The sequence below is a fragment of the Lactuca saligna genome, chromosome 4 (assembly GCF_052625555.1).
Source record: "Lactuca saligna cultivar CGN05327 chromosome 4, ASM5262555v1, whole genome shotgun sequence".
NCBI classification, from domain to species: domain Eukaryota; kingdom Viridiplantae; phylum Streptophyta; class Magnoliopsida; order Asterales; family Asteraceae; genus Lactuca; species Lactuca saligna.
Genome location: NC_136420.1, coordinates 215,572,012 through 215,588,091, shown reverse-complemented (window position 1 = coordinate 215,588,091; position 16,080 = coordinate 215,572,012).

Here is a 16,080-nt window from a genome sequence, read left to right as displayed (position 1 = left end):
TGGTATCCGTTGTTCCTTGAGGGTTTGGCATGGTTATGGATTCGTGTTTCGGGTTTTCGTCTTGGTATCCATTGTTCCTTGAGGGTTTAGCATGGTTATGGATTCGTGTTTCGGGTTTTCGTCTTGGTATCCGTTGTTCCTTAAGGGTTTGGCATGGTTATGGATTCGTGTTCCGGGTTTTCGTTTTGGTATCCGTTGTTCCTTGAGGGTTTGGCATGGTTATGGATTCGTGTTTCGGGTTTTCGTCTTGGTATCCGTTGTTCCTTGAGGGTTTAGCATGGTTATGGATTCGTGTTTCGGGTTTTCGTCTTGGTATCCGTTGTTCCTTGAGGGTTTGGCATGGTTATGGATTCGTGTTCCGGGTTTTCGTTTTGGTATCCGTTGTTCCTTGAGGGTTTGGCATGGTTATGGATTCGTGTTTCGGGTTTTCATCTTGGTATCCGTTGTTCCCTGAAGGTTTAGTATGGTTATAGTTTGGTGTTTTGTGCTTTCGTTGGTTATCATTCGTGAGGGTTATTAGTGGAGATGCGACATTGGGTTGAAGGTCGGGTAGCATCGGCTCCCCGAAGAGTGGTTAGATACATTTTGAGTTTCTTTCGAGCGGGCTAATCAGTGTTGATGTGAGATTTCATTAAGGTTGTTTATTCTTGTGGGAAGCAGTTAGCGTGTAAGTGTGTTCTTTGTGCAGGGTTGTTCTGGAAGGTCGGTGATGGCAACCGGTGGTTGTTAATCAGTGCTATAAGTGGGGGAGAGTTGGAGAACTCTCTGGGAGATCGATGAGTATTTTAGAGTGCTTAGCTGTTGGGATTCAACAGTTTTCTGTCAGCCCAAAGTATAGGTTGATAGGAGCGAGTGTCGGGCATGTGGGGCGGGATACCGATCTAGGGCATTTGATTGTGGAGGCCTGGGAGCAGGCCGGGATCGAGTATGTATGATGGAATAAGAGTTCGGAACCCCCTAGAGGGCTAGAACAGTATGCATGGGAGGATTTCCGGGAGTGATAACTCGGAATGATGAATGCTAGTTGAGCGGTCTAGAATGGGCTGAAGGTCTGGTAAGACGGTCTAGTCATGGTGAAGACTCTGCAGGTACTGTTGGATCAGTTTGAGGATATGGATTGGGTATGTCATAGTGTATTTGTATTGGAAGGTCTGGCCCCAGGTAGTGATCTTGGTGAGTTGAGATAGTGCATGGGCTTGAGAGTCCCTGCGATGAGAGTCAGAGTATATGTGTTGGATGGATAGCGGATACGCTATGAAAAGGTGTAGTAGCATTGGGCGAGCACCGTGGCACTTGTCGGAGTGACAATGTGGTCGAGTGGATTCCTTGGTAAAGGAAGAGAGAGTGAGGTGTAACTCCGAGAGGGAGTGAAAGTTCACGAAAGTGAAAGAGGAAGAGCAGAGTTATGATTAGAGTGATTCGAGTATGGTTTTTGAGCCGCATGTTTGCGGCAGTGGAATAGGAGCTCATCCGGTTTGGATGCCTGCTGAGGTTGCGAAGGGAATTCCGCAGGTGTAGAGCCAAGAGGCTCGGAAAGGGTGCAGGGAGAGAGTCTTGAACTTTCAGGGTGATTTTGATCAAGGTATGGGGTATGTATTAGTGGCTTATCCTGGGGAATGTTTGAGGATATTATCAGTGTATCAGGTTTTCGCAACCTGAGGGTGTTAGAGCTAGTTCAGCATGTGTATGCGGTTGCAAGGGGAGAACTCGTGAGAGTTCCTCTGAGATTGAGAATGGGTCTCTCAGTTGTCCCGGAATGGATTGAGTGGGATTCAGATCGGGGATCCGATGGTTCATGGTTTTCTAACCCTTATGGGTCGAGTGATTATTGAGATTTGGGGCAGTAATGCATCTTGGGTAATTCTCGGTTATTGAGTGCGATTATTAGAGGGTACAGTCGGTGCCCGGTTCGAGACGGTGGTCAAGACACCGTAAAGGAAGGGAGAGTGTGTTCGAGTTCGATGTGTATGCCTTGAGGGACCCGGTCCGGTTAAGGCCAGGTGGCGCGTTGTGGGGGTATCTTTGGAGTTGAGTTGCTGTAGGCTTCGAGGGCGAAGCCTAATTTAAGTAGGGGAAAATTGTAACATCCCGAAATAGCAAGAGTTGAGTGGAAGGGCTAAAAGTGTAATTTGGGAAGAGTGACTCGGCGAGTCCATGGATGGACTAGGCGAGTAGAGTCGCGACTTGGTCGTGTGTTAAATAGCCGACTCGGCGAGTCAACGAGATGGACTCGGCGAGTAGGCGCTGAGTGGAGAAAACCCTAATTCTCGGGGTTGAGCCCTATATAAAGAGCATTATGTTTCCTCCCCAGCCTCTTTATCACCCCTTTGAGTCCCTAAAACCCTAAAATCGTGGAGAAGCACCATTGTTGAGTGTATTGGAGCTTGGAGAAGTAATTGTTGAAGAAAGTTTGGAAGTTTGAAGGTGTGGAGCAAGGGGCTTTGCTTGGATTCGATTTTCCTTGCAGATTGGGGCATTCTTGAAGGTAAAATCTCGTTGTTGAGCTGCTATTGTCTAGATTCTTCACTTTTGGGGATGTTGAGATCACATCTATTGGTGTTTTGGAGTCTAGAGGTTAGTTCTGAGGTTCCTACCTCAGATCTGGAATCGAGAACGGTTGGAATGCCTGAAAGTCCCCGTGATTGGGTATGTAGTGAAGTTATCTTGTCCCAAACATTAGCCCTAATGTGTATAATGCCTAGATCTTCACAGATTCACGTAAAGTTTTCCACTTTACGTGATGAATGGGTTGTAGGAGGCTAGATCTATGTTTTGGATGAATTGCATGGCATGGGATGCTTCTGTATGGATTCAGACCGGTGGTACTTGGCGAGTCACAAGGGTTGACTCGACGAGTTGCTTGAAGATGAGCTAGAACTCGATGAGTTGGATGAACAACTCGGCGAGTAGGTTGAAGATAGCCTTAGACTCGGCGAGTCTATTCTTGGACTCGGCGAGTCTTGTCGAAGATTCCCAATATTTTCTGGTTGAGTCGAAGAATCAGTGAGTCAAGGGATGACTCGGTGAGTTGTGTGCGAATGGAATCAGAATTGTTGGACTCGGCGAGTCTCGGGGTGACTCGGCGAGTTAGGTCGCAGATTGAGTGAAGTTTTGAGTTGGGAACTCGACGAGTCGTAGGGTTGACTCGACGTGTAGGGTCAGCAGGGGTTGACTTTGACCCAGTCTTTGACCAACGGTTGACCAGTGGTTTCCAGGGGTATTTTGGTAATTGTTGATTATGGTTTTGAGTTCAGTGCATTGGTGGCTGTCCAGTAGTGGAGATCGTATCAGTGATCGGAGCAGCTTTGGTTATCTGTTTAGTCGGCAGTTTCGAGGTGAGTTATCCTCAGTATGTCTATAGGGTTTAAGGCACCAAGGCCGACCCTTTTATCAGATGGAAATCCGGGTAATTGTCTGTTGTATGATATTGCGGGATATGGGCCGGAAGGCGTTATGTTATGGGCTGGAAGGCATTACATGTTGCGGGTCGGAAGGCAATGCAATATGGACCGGAAGGTCATGGCCTGGAAAGGCGTATGTGCATAGTTATTATGTTGGCTGAGTCGTAGGGTGATGTTATGCTAGTGATCGGCTAGGCTGATATCTTGGTTAGGGTAATGATATGTTATGTGATATGTTGATCGATTTGCTAACTGTGAACTATTATATGATTACATGTTATGTGCATGGTTGTCTGGTCTGGAGTGTAACCCGGTATGCATGGTTGTTCTGTGTTCTGTCATGATATATATATGCTTTTACGTTGCGGGCCGGAAGGCGATATGTTATGGGTCGGAAGGCAATATGTTATGGGCCGGAAGGCAATGTGTTATGGGCCGGAAGGCATTACGCTATGGGCCGGAAGGCGATATGTTTTGGACCGGAAGGTTGTGGCCTGGAAGGGCGTATATGTGGTTGGTATTTTGGGGGTATCTCACTTAGCTTTCGGGATTACAGTTGTGGTTTTTATGTTTTCAGGTTCTCAGGAGTCTGTGGCAAGGCAAAGGCGTGATCGTACCGTTCCTCGCATTCGTGTTTTATGAAATGGACCTGGGAAAATACTCTGTTAAATAATGTATTGAAAACCTTTTTGTAACAATGTTATTAAAATGGATTGTTTTGAAAAGTTTTAATTATTTCGAAATTTTGGTCGTTACAACAAGATAGAGGGATCCTTTCGGATGTGTATCGACTACCGTGAGCTAAACAAGTTAACCGTTAAGAACCGATATCCTCTTCCGCGAATAGATGACCTCTTCGATCAACTCCAGGGAGCCAGCTACTTCTCAAAGATAGACCTTCGGTCAGGGTACCATCAGTTACGAGTTCTGGAGAGTGATGTTTCCAAAACAGCTTTTAGGACTCGGTATTGACACTACAAGTTCGTAGTGATGCCCTTCGGTCTAACCAATGCACCGACAATGTTCATGGATCTGATGAACAGGGTGTACTGTCCCTTCCTAGACAAGTTTGTCATCGTGTTCATTGACGACATCCTCGTTTACTCCCGAAGCGAAGAAGATCACAAGCAACACTTGAGGTTAGTGTTGGAGACCCTTAGATCCGAGAAGCTATACGCGAAATTCTCCAAGTGTGAATTCTGGATACGGAAGGTAACTTTCCTCGGTCACGTGGTAAGCGAGGAGGGTATTCACGTGGATCCTTCCAAGATTAAAGCGATAGAGAATTGGTCGGCACTGAAGACACCCACAGAAATCCGTCAATTCTTGGGTCTCACCGGCTATTATCGGAGATTCATCCAAAATTTTTCCAAAATCGCCTGTAACAACCCGAAATTTCCGTATCATTTCTTGTAACTCTTTCGTAGTACAATTCGCGCATCCAATCGTTGTTTCCAAATTCGATTTCCGATCTTCCGTTTAATTAAGTCATTAACTGGTACGTATTTAAAATGACTTAATGGGTGTCTTAATACATTTAGAAATCATTTTAACACCCAACATTAGTGATCAGAACATTTCTAGAAATTACCGTATCGGGTTACGGCAACTCAATCGAGTACGACCAAAAGCCTCGTCTAACGCCGGTATCGAGTAGAATTCCACCGTGTCCAAAACTTAGACACTATATAAAGTGTTTTAGGACTCCATTTGAAGCCTTTGGCCCTTTTCTTATAGAACACTCCCAACCTCTCTCCTCATCCATAATCAAAGGTCCAAAACAAAGGTTTAAATTATGTTTTGGGACCAAGAACATGAGTTTACGGCCAAGGATCAAGCTTGGGCCGTAAACTCCTCATAATGGGGTTTTTGAATCAAATTACCCTTCCAAATCATAGTTGGGACTTAGATATGACATTAAGGCTTGCTAATTGGGACTTGAAACACATTAAACATGAATTATATGGAACAAAAGAGAGTTTATGGCCAAGGCACCTTCTTGGGCCATAAACTCCTCTAAAATGGGGATTTAATGGCTTTAAACATGTTCAAATGCCTTGAAACTCAACCAATTGCCGTATGGTAAAATCTAGATGCATCTAAAAATAGTTTAACGGTTTGTAACACATAAAAAATGCCATTTATAGGAGTTTACGGCCTAGGAACATACCCTTGGCCATAAACTCATAAAACCTTGTCAAATGATGCATCAAATTCACTCTAATGGCTTGCATGAATTTCTAGAATCACATGTGATTGTTTTCAGCATCAAAAACTAACTTTTCATGAGTATAGGAGAGTTTATGGCCATAGAACATGCCTCTAGGCCGTAAACTCCTAAAAGTATGTTAAATGGTATTCTAAATTCATAACAAGGCTTGGAAAATTAACTAGAATCACATGTGATTGTCCTTTGTAGCTTAAAACCATTTTGTTGAACATGGGTGAGTTTACGGCCGTAAACTCCAAGTGTTTGGCCGTAAACTCCCTTTTAAGTGATATAATTCCATGTAATCCATTCTAAGGCATTTAGAAATCCATTCCAACAATCCCCATATCCATTTAAGCCATTAAACACTCAAAATCACACCAACATTAGTTTACGGCCGTAAACTCATGTGTGGGTGTGTTATATGGCTGTAAACTCCTTAAACTGCTTACTCTTGGGGAGTAAACCCAAGTCCCAAGTCCCTAGTTCCATTACACGTCCGAAGATGTCACCCGGGTCACTCCAAACGCTCGTTTTGAGGTGTTTAACCTCGTTGGAGTGTAATGTTCCATATGATTACTGAATGTATCCCTAATTGTATATATATGGACATTATTTCATTTTACATACGGACATCGCGAGTAATCAAACTCCGAACCAGCGTCTAGTATCCAAAACCGACGCATTTTCGAGCCCGGTGAGTTCATACCCCTACCTTTTTTTCACTGATTTCACTGTTTTCAGGGGGCAACACAAGCAAAGTACAAGGGAATTCTTGTACTCAAAACATGTTTTCAAATGTGTGTTTCATATTTCACATGCATTTATTACTGATTACCACAACTGATAACCATTTGAACATGCAGATCATGTAACATATATTTGTGAAATAGGTCTTTAAACTGTTATGTTTTACATATATTTCACAAATGGTTTTCCATATTTTATCAGTTAAAAGCATGACATTAGACATTTGAATAAAATACTTGTACACTGTTTTGTCCTCGGTAACACTCCACACATATACGCGAGTGGAGGACTATCATATTATTACTAGTAAATTTGTTAATCTTGTATGATTGGAGACACGTCCTCAGCGAACACTCCACAGAGATACGCAAGTGGAGGACTACACCCGTAACCAGAATCTCTGGTATATAGAGAGCGTGACTTGAGTGTATAGATCTATACGGGGCTGACTACCCCACACCTAGATGCTAGCTACAGCCGAACCAAAATGGTTCAAGGGTGACGAAAGTCATAAGTATGTGGACTACTTATTACCACATGTGGACAACTTATTGCCACAGGTTTCAGTCTATCGTATGGTTATGGAACTCGCAATTAGGATAACAGAGATTTACTTATAGTAATAATGAATCACTGTATACATCTTTTACATCTTTTACATCTTTTACATCTTTCACATACGGTAACTAACATTCAGGAAAGTATGGGACTATCCTGGGGAAAACATGGAACTTAACCACGTTTACATCTTTTACATCTTTTACATCGTTCACACTGAAAACCAACAAGCAGGAAAGCATGGGGCTTTCATGGGTAACATTTACATAAATAGAATTAGTAACAAACTGGATAACATTGCATCATTTACAATTGGTAATATACAATAAGGAAAGTATGGGACTTTCCTGGGAATACAATGATAAGTAAACAGAACAGTTTAACAAGTCAGATAACCAAACTATACATTTTCACATGAGGAGACATGTTTTCAGTGTACAAACTTACTATACTTTACATTTGTGAAACAACAACCAACTTTTAAGAAAATATGGGATTTTTTTGGTATACATAACATTTCAGAAACAGAAAGGAAACTTGAACATTTTCACAAACAAAAACCGCTTATGAACTCACCAGCATTATGCTGATTTTTAAACCGCTTGTGTTCTCAGGTCAACGTTAGAACAGGTACCCGAAGATCCCTTTTTGATCAGAAGACGGAGTACATGAAGACCCGTTTCATTTTGTGTAACAACCCAAAATTTGTTCGTCGCCAAAACCCGTTCTACCCGGAAAGTCGCCGTTATCGGATTCGTTCCGTTTCCTCTTTGGAGTTAATCGTATAAACTTATATGTTTATTTTATTCTAATGAGTGTCTAAATCACTCAGGAACTTATGTTATTAGCCCAAAAACATTTATTTCATGAGTTTTTATAATGTTCCCGTCGGGTGACGGAAACTCAATCGGGTGCGACCAAAAGCCGCGTTTAGCGTTGGTATCGGGTAGAATTCCACCGCGTGCAAATTTTAGGAACTATATAAATGTGTTTCAGCTTTCATTTGAAGCTTTTCCTTCTCTCACTACTCTCTCTCTAACCTCTCTCCAAAAATCCAAAGATTAAGGGTCCAAAACTCAATTTTAAGGCTTCAAATCCTTAAGGTACCTTCCTGGCTTCAATCTATAGCATGTTTAGCTTCCAAATTAGACACTTAATCATGAAATGGGACACAATGTATGAGTTTACGGCCCAGGAAGATGCCTAGGCCGTAAACACCAAAAATGATGGGTTTTGAGCCCTTAAACCCCTCCTTGACTAGTTTGGACTTTAGATATGGCTATGGTACTTCAAGATATGGACTCTAAACATGTAAAACTTGAATTTTGTGATGTTTGAAGGAGTTTACAGCCAAGGATCATTCTTGGGCCGAAAACTCATATAATTAGGGTTTTCATGCCCTTAAACCCTTCCAAATCACTTCTATGGCCTAGATATGAATTATAGGACCTTGATTCTAGCATTTGGACACTTGAAACATGAATTTTGGGGGATTTAGATGAGTTCACGGTCAAGGAGAGTGCTTGGGCCGTAAACTCCCCAAAACTTGGCATAAATCCAATTCTAAGGTGTTAGAAAGCCATCCAACACCACCAAAAGCCTTGGAATAAATCAAGGGACCAACCAAAAATACTTTGAGGGCCGTAAACTCCAAAATTCTTGGTGTTAGAATGCAAACTAAACACCCCTAAGGCTCTTAGATGAATTTTAGAAGTCCTTTCATGCAAGTTTTAGATCTTGAAACTCCTTGAAGCACCCTATAGAAGAGTTTACGGCCATGAGGGGGGTCTCATGGGCTGTAAGCTCCATAAACACCCCCAAAAGTCCCTTGCAAACTCATGATAGGCCTTAGATAAATTCTACCAATCACATGTGATTTGTTCTTGCACCATTTAACATCATTTTCTTGGGTAAATAGGGGTTTACGGCCTTGGAGCTATGCTAGGCCGTAAACTCCCATAAAGGGGGTCTATTTTATGTTTTGTAATCATTCCAAGTCCTTAAACCATGTTTAGAAATTATCCCCTATGTGTTGGAAGTCCAAAGTGCACCATAAACCACCCATCATGAGTTTACCGCCGTAAACTCATGGGGATGGGTGCTTTGGCCATAAACTCCCTAAAGGGGGGCGTTCCTTTGATGTCCCAACTCATTTCCTAAGTCCCTTGTGTCATTCATGTCCCTAAACGCCACCCGGGTCCTTCCAAACACTTGTATCAGAGTGTTATCGCAACTTGAAGCATTTGTCCCTATCCAACAATCAATCTAAGTCCTAATTAGATACAAATGTGTATCTTTACATGATAATTAGGAACCTCGTGTGTTTACAAGTTCCGGATCAACTCTTAGCATCCAAACCGTCTCGTATCTTGTCCGGTGAGTTCATACCCCTACGGCTTTTTCACTATTTTCAATGTTTTCAGGGGGGAATACAAGCAAACTATAACTATTTTCCAATCACAACATTGATGTGTTTCAAACAATATATGACAAACCTATAAACTCTTTTACTCCTTATGTATTATGCTGAGCATAAGGAATGACTATTCGATTTCAACTAAATGGATTTTAGTTAAGGAAACAATCAAACTAATCAAATTATTATGGGAATAATTTGGGGGTCTTTACTATTCTTTCTATCGTATACTGATGTCTATATCAAGTTATTAGATAAACTATGTCTGATTCAGTTTATCTCCGTATCATTTTAATGTATTGTCAGATAATTTCATGTATGTATCTATACTTTACTGTACTATGTTTCATAATCTTCTGTATATCATTATCTTACAAGAACCCTGTGAATAGTTTAGTACTAGTTTGTGAGATAGTCACTACCCTTTATGGATGATCAGTAAATCCTCCCCGGAAGTGTAACCAGAGTCTCCTGGAGGGAGAGCGCGGAATTTGTGAATAGATCTATTCCGGACTAACAATCCCACACCTTAACTGCTAGCTACAGTTAGGCGGGCACGCCTAGGGTGACAAATTTCTGGATATCGTTCAACGTCTGACAAACGTCAAGGAGGTCACGTTGTCGTATTAGTATGGTTACCCGACTCACAATATGTATTAATACCAGCTTATTCACAGTTTGGGTTCAGAAACTATATCTCGTTCGGGATAGTGATCCCATGGTTTTGCATCTATATTTTATATCTCTTTCGGGATAGTGATCCCATGGTTTTATGCTTATAACTTGTACGGGATGTCTTTCCCCATGGTCTTTAACTATATCTTATACGGGATAGTGATCCCATGGTTTTCTAAATCTATATCTTATACGGGATAATGATCCCAAGGTTTTGTATCTATATCTTATACGGGATAGTGATCCCATGGTTTTCTAAATCCATGTCTTTCCCCATGGTCTTTAACTATATCTTATACGGGATAGTGATCCCATGGTTTTCTAAATCTATATCTTATACGGGATAATGATCCCAAGGTTTTGTATCTATATCTTATACGGGATAGTGATCCCTTCGTTTTCCAAATCTGTATCTTATTCGAGATAGTGATCCCATGGTTTCAATCTACATTTACATATGTACATCAACTTATCTCGTGTTTAGTCCGGGATGATAGTCCCATGATCTTAAACCTGCACTTTCAAATGTGTCAAACTATCTTATATGTCTTTCGGGATAGTAATCCCAAGATTTTCATTATATAGTTTTGTGTGTTAAACTATACTTTGTGATATACAACCGATCTTATAATTAGGAAAATGTGGGATTTTCCTGGGGTAAAATACAAATACATAACCGAATTGGTAACCAATGATAACTTAACCAACTTCACAAAAGAAAATGTGGGATTTTCTTGGATAACAACTTTTTCGGAAACTAAAGGAAACCGATACATTTTCATAAACCAAAACCGCTTATGAACTCACCAGCTTTATGCTGATTTTCCAACCGCTTGTATTCTCAGGTCCAAGTTAGACAGGTACCCAGTGATCTCTTTTGATGAAGACGGAGTGCGTGGAAGACTCGTCTCAACTTTTGTTTATATGATGCATATGTATAACTTGTATAACTTTACTTTTGAACAAATGTAAACTTTCATATATATGTAATGTAATGTTTGTTTACTGTGATTACTATGTACATTGGATTTGATACACAACTTGGAGTCAACCCCGGGGACGTTTCCGCCTTTGGTTTTCGGGGTGTGACAGATTGGTATCAGAGCCCTTGTTTATAGTGAACAGAGTATACCAAACCTTACATGGTATAAAACTATAAACACTAAAGGGCCTCAGTGCTCTAAATTAAAAGTATCTTCAAAACTACAAGTATTTTCAAAAGTATACAAGTATACCGAACCGCCGAAATCCGTAACTACAAGTAGAACAAAACATAAGTAAATGGGTGTTGTACACTGCGGTTAAACCTGGGCAGTTATGTAGTCGTGTCTAGGGTCAATATAGCCTAGCCAACTACATTCATTCGAGACACGGCCAACATGTGCTTGGGAGTGACTGTGGTACGCAGCATGCCTAAAAGTTACCTAACATTCCAAACAATGAATCGTCGCTGCAGCGCAACCATGAAATACTATGGGAGTATTTCTCGAGCCAATACTTCGTAGAAAATCCTCGTATACACGATGTTACTTGATCGATCACGAAGACAATTCAGATGAGGAAACTACCACTCCCGAGTCAGACACAAGTGGAGGTGAAAGCAAAAAGAAATCTCGGAACAAGCGAAAGGCCCCGAGTACGAAAGGGTCTTCCAAGAAACAGCAAACGGTAGCAGTCCATGCTGCTACTGCCCCTATTGCTGTCTCAGCTGTCGGTTCTACAGCCCAAACTCCCACCAGTGGATACACTGGCAGTCTTCCTTGGTGTGGTAAGTGCAACTACCATCACCGCATTCCTGGTCCATGTCGCGAAAGGAGCTGCGACAACTGTGGCAAGAAGGGCCATCTGTCTCGAACCTGCAGAAAACCAGCCAAATCAAGAAACCAATCATCGGGAGCAGGAATCAGCCCAGCCTGCTACAATTGTGGTGAAGCAGGGCACTTCAAAAGGAATTGCCCCAAAGCAACTACCACCACTGATCCCTCTGTCACCGCAGGTATACTTCTCTTTGATAACTCTTATACCTGCAACTTTTTTTTTTCGATTCCCGTGTTTGGAAGGAAACCTGTTATCTATCTATTCGAATGTTTTCTAAGCTCAATTCCTCGTATGCGATCGAAATGTGCATCATCGAGAAGACTAACCAATGAGATGGAGAACACTAACTTCGTACCTATAGATTGAATCCTCGGTCCTGAGGACTATTCTATTCCATTCGGTTAAATGGGAAACCTTTCGCGATAATACTTTGATGCTACGTTTAACATGGAATGACAGAGTCTCATTCATGTTGTTATCCTGGTTTCGAGAGGGTCGCCCGTCTTTATCTCTTCCTCGACCTAACTCTCATGATCTTCGACATCGAACTTTCGTATTGTTTCATGCTTTAAAATTCAAGAGTTTTCCTGGTACGAATTACCACATTCCTCGTTTTTGTGATCATCGAGAAACGAGAAGTTAGTAGCTCTTTCTACTAAATATCTATCCCGAAGAGTTTCCGGGAATTTCATTCGAACGTCTAAAGTTTAATTCCACATCGTATGTTTCGAAATCTTCGTAGAGACCCGATTCCACTTGAGAAAGTGATGATCCAAAATATCGAATCCATTCGAGTTTCATTTCAAACTCATGATCTATATCCTATTCTTTGAATTTCGGGACGAAATTCCCTCTAACGGGGGGATAATGTAACAACCCGAAATTTGTTCGTCGCCAAAACCCGTTCTACCCGGAAAGTCGCCGTTATCGGATTTGTTCTGTTTCCTCTTTGGAGTTAATCGTCTAAACTTATATGTTTATTTTATTCTAATGAGTGTCTAAATCACTCAAGAACTTATGTTATTAGCCCAAAAACATTTATTTCATGAGTTTTTATAATGTTCCCGTCGGGTGACGGAAACTCAATCGGGTGCGACCAAAAGCCGTGTTTAGCGTCGGTATCGGGTAGAATTCCACCGCGTGCAAATTTTAGGAACTATATAAACGTGTTTCAGCTTTCATTTGAAGCTTTTCCTTCTCTCACTACTCTCTCTCTCTAACCTCTCTCCAAAAATCTAAAGATTAAGGGTCCAAAACTCAATTTTAAGGCTTCAAATCCTTAAGGTACCTTCCTAGCTTCAATCTATAGCATGTTTAGCTTCCAAATTAGACACTTAATCATGAAATGGGACACAATGTATGAGTTTACGGCCCAGGAAGATGCCTAGGCCGTAAACACCAAAAATGATGGGTTTTGAGCCCTTAAACCCCTCCTTGACTAGTTTGGACTTTAGATATGGCTATGGTACTTCAAGATATGGACTCTAAACATGTAAAACTTGAATTTTGTGATGTTTGAAGGAGTTTACATCCAACGATCATTCTTGGGCCGTAAACTCATATAATTAGGGTTTTCATGCCCTTAAACCCTTCCAAATCACTTCTATGGCCTAGATATGAATTATAGGACCTTGATTCTAGCATTTGGACACTTGAAACATGAATTTTGGGGGATTTAGATGAGTTCACGGCCAAGGAGAGTGCTTGGGCCGTAAACTCCCCAAAACTTGGCATAAATCCAATTCTAAGGTGTTAGAAAGCCATCCAACACCACCAAAAGCCTTGGAATAAATCAAGGGACCAACCAAAAATACTTTGAGGGCCTAAAACACATCATTCATGGAATTTCTAAGGGTTTATGGCCAAGACTTGTTCTTGGGCCGTAAACTCCAAAATTCTTGGTGTTAGAATGCAAACTAAACACCCCTAAGGCCCTTAGATGAATTTTAGAAGTCCTTTCATGCAAGTTTTAGACCTTGAAACTCCTTGAAGCACCCTATATAAGAGTTTACGGCCATGAGGGGGGTCTCATGGGCCGTAAACTCCATAAACACCCCCAAAAGTCCCTTGCAAACTCATGATAGGCCTTGGATAAATTCTACCAATCACATGTGATTTGTTCTTGCACCATTTAACATCATTTTCTTGGGTAAATAGGGGTTTACGGCCTTGGAGCTATGCTAGGCCGTAAACTCCCATAAAGGGGGTCTATTTTATGTTTTGTAATCATTCCAAGTCCTTAAACCATGTTTAGAAATTATCCCCTAAGTGTTGGAAGTCCAAATTGCACCATAAACCACCCATCATGAGTTTACGGCCGTAAACTCATGGGGATGGGTGTTTTGGCCATAAACTTCCTAAAGGGGGGTGTTCCTTTGATGTCCCAACTCATTTCCCAAGTCCCTTGTGTCATTCATGTCCCTAAACGCCACCCGGGTCCTTCCAAACACTTGTATCGGAGTGTTATCGCAACTTGAAGCATTTGTCCCTGTCCAACAATCAATCTAAGTCCTAATTAGATACAAATGTGTATCTTTACATGATAATTAGGAACCTCATGTGTTTACAAGTTCCGGATCAACTCTTAGCATCCAAACCGTCTCGTATCTCGTCGGGTGAGTTCATACCCCTACGGCTTTTTCACTGTTTTCAATGTTTTCAGGGGGGAATACAAGCAAACTATAATTGTTTTCCAATCACAACATTGATGTGTTTCAAACAATATCTGACAAACCTATAAACTCTTTTACTCCTTATGTATTATGCTGAGCATAAGTAATGACTATTCGATTTCAACTAAATGGATTTTAGTTAAGGAAACAATCAAACTAATCAAATTATTATGGGAATAATTTGGGGGTCTTGGCTATTCTTTCTATCGTATACTGATGTCTATATCAAGTTATTAGATAAACTATGTCTGATTCAGTTTATCTCCGTATCATTTTAATGTATTGTCGGATAATTTCATGTATGTATCTATACTTTACTGTACTATGTTTCATAATCTTCTGTATATCGATATCTTACAAGAACCCTGTGAATAGTTTAGTACTAGTTTGTGAGATAGTCACTACCCTTTATGGATGATCAGTAAATCCTCCCCGGAAGTGTAACCAGAGTCTCCTGGAGGGAGCGTGCGGAATTTGTGAATAGATCTATTCGGGACTAACAATCCCACACCTTAACTGCTAGCTACAGTTAGGCGGGCACGCCTAGGGTGACAAATTTCTGGATATCGTTCGACGTCTGACAAACGTCAAGGAGGTCACGTTGTCGTGTTAGTATGGTTACCCGACTCACAATATGTATTAATACCAGCTTATTCACAGTTTGGGTTCAGAAACTATATCTCGTTCGGGATAGTGATCCCATGGTTTTGCATCTATATTTTATATCTCTTTCGGGATAGTGATCCCATGGTTTTATGCTTATAACTTGTACGGGATGTCTTTCCCCATGGTCTTTAACTATATCTTATACGGGATAGTGATCCCATGGTTTTCTAAATCTATATCTTATACGGGATAATGATCCCAAGCTTTTGTATCTATATCTTATACGGGATAGTGATCCCATGGTTTTCTAAATCCATGTCTTTCCCCATGGTCTTTAACTATATCTTATACGGGATAGTGATCCCATGGTTTTCTAAATCTATATCTTATACGAGATAATGATCCCAAGGTTTTGTATCTATATCTTATACGGGATAGTGATCCCATGGTTTTCCAAATCGGTATCTTATTCGGGATAGTGTTCCCATGGTTTCAATCTACATTTACATATATACATCAACTTATCTCGTGTATAGTCCGGGATGATAGTCCCATGATCTTAAACCTGCACTTTCAGATGTGTCAAACTATCTTATATGTCTTTCGGGATAGTAATCCCAAGATTTTCATTATATAGTTTTGTGTGTTAAACTATACTTTGTGATATACAACCGATATTATAATTAGGAAAATGTGGGATTTTCCTGGGGTAAAATACAATACATAACCGAATTGGTAACCAATGATAACTTAACCAACTTCACAAAAGAAAATATGGGATTTTCTTGGATAACAACTTTTTCGGAAACTAAAGGAAACCGATACATTTTCATACACCAAAACCGCTTATGAACTCACCAGCTTTATGCTGATTTTCCAACCGCTTGTATTCTCAGGTCCAAGTTAGACAGGTACCCGGTGATCTCTTTTGATGAAGACGGAGTGCGTGGAAGACTCGTCTCAACTTTTGTTTAT